Source organism: Cebus imitator, unplaced genomic scaffold, assembly GCF_001604975.1.
Source record: "Cebus imitator isolate Cc_AM_T3 unplaced genomic scaffold, Cebus_imitator-1.0 Scaffold581, whole genome shotgun sequence".
In the NCBI taxonomy this organism is placed as follows: Eukaryota; Metazoa; Chordata; class Mammalia; order Primates; family Cebidae; genus Cebus; species Cebus imitator.
This window is the reverse complement of record NW_016107896.1, coordinates 344,917-352,860: the sequence shown is the minus strand read 5'-3', so window position 1 is coordinate 352,860 and position 7,944 is coordinate 344,917.

The following is a 7,944-nucleotide window of genomic DNA, read 5'->3' as shown; positions in this document are numbered from 1 at the left end:
AAGCTTCCAGCAGAACTTGGCAGTAATTCTGAGAGTATGAATTTTCCTGTACAGAGTCTGGGGGAGTGAATAGGAAGTGCAGATACAGGCACAGCCGCTCTGCAGCAAATAGTGTGGGCAGGTGGGGATGGGTGAGGCCTAAACACCTGGCTGGCTTTCTCAGTGGTGAGGCAGGTAGCCTGGGGCAAGGTCTCAGCTCTGCATGCGGGCCGCCCCTCCATGCTGTTGGCACAGCAGGGCGGGAGTGAGACTGGCCTTGCTGCTACGTGGAAGTTGGGTGAGGTCTGTCCCTGTCAGCTTTCCCTCACTTCTCTGGTGCCCTGTATGAAGCAGCAGAGGCAGCCATAATCCACCTTCGAACCTAACTCCATTGGTCTGAGAACCACCCGTCACCCACCACAGTGGTAACAAGCTCTGCCCAATGAGAGTCTGAGTTCAGAACCGCCCAATCCTGCCCCTACCTGATGTTTTCTTCTACCTTTCCTGGTAGCTGAAGGCAAAAGACATTAACTCTTGAGAGCCCTGTGGCCCTGTCCATCACCTGAGAAATACTTGGCTGGGTGCAGTGGCTCATGCCTATAATCCTAGCACTTTGGGAGGCAGAGGTGTGCTGATCACGTGAGGTCAGGAGTTCAAGACCAGCCTGACCAACATGGTAAAACCCCATCTCTACTAAAAATACAAAAGTTAGCTGGGCATGGTGGTGGGTGCCTGTAATCCTAGGTACTCAGAAGGCTGAGGCAGGAGAATCGTTTGAACCCAGGAGGTGGAGGTTGTGGTGAGCCAAGATTGTACCACTGCACTCCAGACTGGGTGACAGAGCCAGACTCTGTGTCCAAAAAAAAAAACTTCTCCTGGCCAGTGTAGGGCAAGCCTATTTCCTGCCACCTCTCCCGCTCCCCCATCCACTTACTACTGCAACTGGTGCTCTCTTGAAAGCACCATCTCTGGGCTGAAGACCAGCTGACACAAGCCATCACAGAGACTCATAACAGAACAACCTTGCTTCAAAGAAAGAAAAAACAACAGCTAGGTCCACCACCTGTGACATCCATGCTAAGCAGGAGTCCTGAGTCTGTTTATATGACAACTTTACCATTGTGCTTAACCAGCATTTGAGTAAACCAGTGCACGAAACAAAACTCCAACCAAGGTCTCTCACAGAGTCCACTTCACCCCCCTGCCACCATCACCAAAGCAGGTGCTGGTATACACGGCTGGGAGGCCTGAAGACAGGTCACATCACAGAGCTCTTTGCAGACATTCCTCCACACCAGCCTCGTGCTGTGGAGCCCCACTGGGTCGCTGGACCCAGAGGACAATAACAATCACCGTAGTCTTCCCGACAGAAAGTCCCATCCCTAGTGGAAGTGGGAGAGCACCACATCCAGAAATCATCCTATGGGACAAAAGAATCCAAACAACAGCTTTTGAGTTGGTGTGAGCCACTGCATCCAACCAGGAGTAGCTATTCTTATAGCAGACCAAACAGATTTTAAAGCCACAACAGTTTAAAAAGACAAAATGTGCAATGATAAACGGACTAGTTCAACAGGAAAATATCACAATACTAAGTACATATGCAGCTAACACCAAAGCTCTAAAATTTATAAAACAATTTCTACTAGACCAAAGAAAGGAAGTAGACAGCAACACAATAAGAGTGGGGACTTTAAGGCCAGATGCAGTGGCTCACACCCGTAATCCCAGCACTTTGGGAGGCTGAGGCGGGTGGATCACCTGAGGTCAGGAGTTCAAGACCAGCCTGGACAACATAGTGAAACCCTATCTCTACTGAAAATACAAAACTTAGCAGGGTGTGGTGGCACGCACCTGTAACCCCAGCTACTCGAGATGCTGAGGCAGGAGAATCGCTTGAACCCAGGAGGTGGAGGTTGAAGTGAGCTGAGATGACACCACTGCACTTCAGCCTGGGCTAGAGTGCCTCAAAAAATAATATAAATTAAAAGTCACTCTTGCTCACTTTTGGTTTACATTCCCATAGCATATCTTTTTCCACTTCTTTACCTTAAGTTTATTTGAGTCCTTGTGTGTTAGCTGAGTCTCTTGAAGACAGCAGATACTTGGTGGGTAGATTTTTATTTATTCTGCCATTCTGCATCTTTGAAGTGGTACATTTAGGTCATTTACATTCAAGGTTAGTGTTAAGATTTGAGATAGTGCTGTATTCATCATGTTAGCTGTTGCCTGAATATCTTGTGTGCGTGTGCGTGTGTGTCTGTGTGTATGTGTTACTGTTTTATAGGCTTTGTGAGATTTATGCATTAAGGTGCTTCTATTTTGGTATATTTCAAGGTTTTGTTTCAAGACTTAAAACTTTTAGCATTTTTTTGTGGTGCTGGCTTAATAGTAGTGAATTTTCTCATCATTTGTCTGAAAAAGATGTTATCTTTCCTTTGTTTATAAGGCTTAGTCTCACTGGATACAAAACTGGCTAATTTTTTTATTTTTTATATATTTTTAAAGACTCAGTCCTTTGTTTTTGTTCTCCAGGCTGGAGAACAATGGTGCTCTCTCAGCTCACTGCACCCTCTGCCTCCCAGGTTCAAGCCATTCTGCCTCAGCCTCCCAAGTAGATGGGATTACAAGCTCCTGCCACCATGCTCAGCTAATTTTTGTATTTTTAGCAGAGACAGCGTTTCACCATGTTGGTCAAGCTGGTCTCGAACTCCTGACCTCAAGTGATCCACTCACTGCGGCCTCCCAAAGTGCTGGGATTACAGGCATGAGCCACCGTGCTTGGCCGCCCTCTGCTCTTTCTGACATTTTCTCCCAGAGGACAACCTGAGGTTGAAGGGTCGCCTCTCCAGGGAGCAGGTGGATGCCCTGGGACTGAGAGGAATCTCCTGGTGTACTCTTCCTTTGAAAGGCAAACCAAACCTCTGCCTCCTGGGTTCAAGCAGTTTTCCTGCCTCAGGCTCCCAAGTAGCTGGGGTTATGGGCACCCACCATGCTCAGCTAATTTGTATGTTTTTAGTGGAGACCGGATTTCACTATGTTGGCCAGGCTGCTCTCGAACTCCTAACCCACAGGTAATCTGCCCATCTGGGCCTTCAAAAGTGCTGGGATTACAGGCATGAGCCACAATGCCTGGCTTTTTTTAGATACTAAGATTGTCTTCACCCAACCCAGCTATTTCTTGGAGATACATTGCTGGTCAGCCAATCAGATGCTGCTATTGAGGGTAAAGCACAGAAATAATTTCTGCCCCCTGCATTCTCTAAGATGTCTGAAAGAAAAAAATAGTATCCCCAAAGACAAAAAACCCGAACCTGACCCCAGTGAGATGGTGCAAGAACTTGCAAGTAAAAAGGACCTGGGGCATTCACTGAGGCATAGGGCAGTGTCTTCCGAGGGGGGTCATTGAGAACTTAAGCAGGCTGGGGTGGGAGAACCTTTCAAGTGATTAGATCGCCTGATTTGACTCGGGAGTCAGACACGTTTGTTTTCTAATCACCACTGCCACTCTTTAGGTTTGTGACCTTTAAAAGATTTCTTCACTTATTTTGACTTCAGCTTTTTAACTGTAACTTGCATTTTATTAGTAGGACTTAAAAGGTAAGAAAATGTTTGGCTGGGTGCAGTGGCTCACACCTGTAATCCCAGCACTCTGGGAGACTGAGACGGGCAAATCCAAAGATCAAGAGATTGAGACCATCCTGGCCAACATGGTGAAACCTCTTTTCTACTAAAAAATACAAAAATAAGCTGGGCGTGGTGGCACATGGCTATAGTCCCAGCTACTCGGGAGGCAGAGGCAGGAGAATCACTTAAACCTGGGAGGCAGATGTTGTAGTGAGCCAAGATCATGCCACTGCACTCCAGCCTGGTGACAGAGTGAGACTCTGTTTCAAAAAAAAAAAAAAAAAGAGTATAAAAGAGGTGGGTTTCAGAGTAAATTAATATCTAATTACATATTTCATTTGTTAACAATTCTCATTTACCTTGTTCTTGCCCAGACTGAGTTTTGGAATTTTCTCAGGGATATGTGTCTTTTTTTAATGGCTGGGTGATTACAAACAAAATTCCAAGACTTAGCTTTTAGAATGTCACCAAGGAAAAGAATAGAAAAAAATCTCTCTTTCATTTTGGCTGTAGAAAATAAATAATTTCCACAAGAAAATGTGTTAGGTAGGCTAGGTGCAGTGGCTCACGCCTATAATCCCAGCACTTTGGGAGGCCAAGGCAGGCAGATCACGAGGTCAGGAGTTCGAGTTCAGCCTGGCCAATATGGCGAAACCTCTACCTGTGGTGGCTGGTGCCTCCTGGATTCAAACTTCTGCCTCCAGGGGTTCAAGCAATACTCTTGCCTCAGCCTCTCGAACAACTGGGATTACAGGCGTGCACCACCCCACCAGCTACTTTTGTATTTTTAGTACAGACAGGGTTTCACCATGTTGGCCAGGCTGGTCTTGAACTCCTGACCTTCAGTGAGCCGACCACCTTGGCCTCCCAAAGTGCTGGGATTACAAGTTTGAGCCGCCTGTAATTTTTTTTTTTATTTTTGGTTCAGGGGTTCACAGGCAGAATTGTTATATAGGTAAAATTGTGTCACAGGGGTTCAGTGTGCAGATTATTTCGTCACTGAGATACTAAGCATAGCACCAAACAGGTATTGATTTGATGCTTTTTGGCCTTTCACCCTCTACCGTCCACTAGGCTTGTGTCCGTTCCTCTCTCTGTGTCCGTGTGTTCTTATTGTTTAGCTCTTATGAATAAGAAAATGCATTTGTTTTCTGTTTCTACATTAGTTTTCTAAAGATAATGGCCTCCACCTCTATCCTTGTTGCTGCAAAGAAAATAATCTTGGTCTTTTTTATGGCTACACAGTATTCCACGATGTTTATGAACATATATATTTTTTTCTTTTTTTTTGGGGGGGGACAGAGTTTTGCTCTTGTTGCCCAGGCTGGATTGCAATGGCGTGATCTCAGCCCACCACAACCTCCACCTCCTGGGTTCAAGCAATTCTCCTGCCTCAGCCTTTCAAGTAGCTGAGACTACAGGCATATGCCACCATGCCTGGCTAATTGTGTATTTTTAGTAGAGACGGGGTTTCTTCATCTTGGTCAGGCTGGTCTCGAACTCCCGACCTCAGGTGATCCACCCACTTCGGCCTCCCAAAGTGCTGGGATTACAGGTGTGAGCCACCGTGCCCGGCCTACTTTTCTTCTCTCTTAGTCCTACACACAGAAGACAGTGTAACATATCTCTGTGTCTTTCATGTAAGTAATTTTACTTTTCTGCTGGGGCCATGCCCTGTGACATATTACTGGACCCAGAAACTAGGTGATTTGACTCTCCCCTCCTGCTTAGGCTCTGGCAAAAGAAAAATTATGGTGTATCGCTGGGCTAGTACCTAGGTAATGTGACATTTTTCTATTGCCTGAGCCCTGCATATTCTCGGTATTCTGACGTACTGTTGGGCCCAACATGCAGGAAATGGGAGAGCACTACCTGGGGCCTTGTGATGCATCTCGTCATCCATCACCTAGGAGATGTGTCTCTCCTCTTCTGCCTGCCCCTGGCCCACACAGGAGATTGTTTCATGTCACCGGGCCTAGCAGCCAGGTGCTGATGTGTCTCTCCTGCCTAGGCTGGCTGACAGAAAGCAGTGTGATATCTTTCTGGGCCTAGCAAACAGGTGATGTGCCTCTCCTGCCTAGTCCATGGCCTCCAGGAAGATTATGACATATTTCTGGCTCCAAAAAGCAGTGATATGACTACTTAACAGTCCTGTCCACCAGTGTAATTGTCACATGTATCTTGGCCCAGCTCACAGATGGCATAAGTCTTACACCTTGAACCAGCCAATAGCAGAGATCCTGAGTCTCTTAGCAAGGCTTAGGCGAACAGGTGAGTTCATGGCCCTTCTCTTTATAAAGGTTATAAATGCCACTCTCTTGTATGTGGCGTAAAGGTCTTGAGTGGTACAGAGAGTATCATTACAGAGCCTAGCACACAGGTAAGGTTGTGTTTTTCATATACACACCCCAACAACCGTTAGTATTGTCATCCTCTCACATGGATGGAGCTTACTGATCAGGTTCTTTTTTTTTTTTTTTGAGATGAAGTCTTGCTCTGGCACCCAGGCTGGAGTGCAGTGGTATGACCTTGGCTCACTGCAACCTTCACCTCCTGGATTCAAGCAATTCTCTGCTTCAGTCTCCCGAGTAGCTGGGATTACAGGCAACTACCACCATGCCTACCTAACTTTTGTACTTTTAGAAGAGGTGGGGTTTGACCATGTTGGGCAAGTTGATCTTGAACTCCTGACCTTGTGATCCACCCACCTTGGCCTCCCAAAGTGCTGTGATTACAGGTGTGAGCCACCAAACCCATCCCAACGAGGTTCTTAATCTCACAAGTAAACGCAGTTTACAGATGAAATTGTGACTGTCATATGCGACCATTCAGCCAGAGTTGAAATGGTGAAATACTTCTAAACCCAGCTCACAGGCAGGTAAGGAATCTTCTATCTGGGCTCAGCCAATTGGAGACATGTTGACTCTCACACCTGGGCTTAGGGCCACAAGTACAATCAAGGGTCCATCCCAGCATAAAGGTCTCAGACAAGATTGCAACTCCCATGCATACAGTGCAAAGCCCTCAAGTAGGACAGAGAATGTTCTAATTGACCTCAGGACACAGGTGAGATTGTGACGCTCATGTGCACACCCAGCCGACAGTCATGTTGTCATTCTCTCACGTGAACACAACCTATTGTTGAGATTCTGAATCCCACAATCAGAACAAGTGCCAAAAGTTGAACGATTGACCCTCATCGTTTAATTCGGTCCACAGGTGGGTTAGTGATTCTCAGACCAAGATTCAGTACACCTGAAAGACTGTGCCTCACTAAGAAAACCACCTGCCAGAGGAATTGATGCTCTCGTTTATGGGTTTAGTTGACTGTTGAGATGGTGAATCGTGTACTTAGGCCCAACATGAAGGAGGTGTTGATTCTCGTACCTGGAACCTGGCCATGTGCAGGATTGTTAATCTCACTGAGGAACATTCCTGCAGCTGTGATTGTGACACACACCCAGCACCTGAGTGATTTGATTCTTTTGCCTGAGCTCAGCCTGCAGATTGGATTGCGAAGCATTGCTGAACCCAGGACCTAACTAATGTAAATCTGTTCTCCTGCCTTGGCTCTGCCCACAGGGGCCCTGTGGCATATTGTTGCAGCCAGCACCCAGGTTATGTGGCTCTCCTGCCTGTGCCCTGCCCACATGGGCTGTTGTGACATATTGCTAGTCCACACCCCAGTGACGACACCCTCTTGCCTTGGCCCTGCTTACAGAGAGCATTACGACATATCTTTCTGCCCATCACACAGATGATGGGACTGTCTTTTTCTGCCTGGTTTTCGCGTACAGGGTGTATCCAAACAGATTGCCAGGCCCAGCACCAAGCTGATGTGACTCTTCTCTTTCTAGGTTTTGCCCATAAGGAACACTGTGACATATCACTGGGCCCAAAAAAAGGCGATGTTACCCTTTTGCTTTGGTCCTGCTCTCAGAAAGCATTGTGACATTGCTGAATGCAGCACCAAGGTCATGTGAGTTGGCACGCCTGGACCCTATTAACAAGAGGCATTGTGACATACCTCGGGGCCCATCATCTGTTTGATGCGACTCTTTTCTTTTACCTGGGCTTCCTTTATAAAGAAATTGTGGGCCGGGCACGGTGGCTCACGCCTGTAATCCCAGCACTTTGGGAGGCCGAGGCGAGTGGATCACGAGGTCAAGAGATCAAGACCATCCTGGTCAACACGGTGAAACCCCGTCTCTACTAAAAAAACAAAAAATTAGCTGGGCATGGTGGCGCGTGCCTGTAATCCCAGCTACTGAGGAGGTTGAGGCAGGAGAATTGCCTGAACCCAGGAGGCGGAGGTTGCGGTGAGCCGAGATCGCGCCA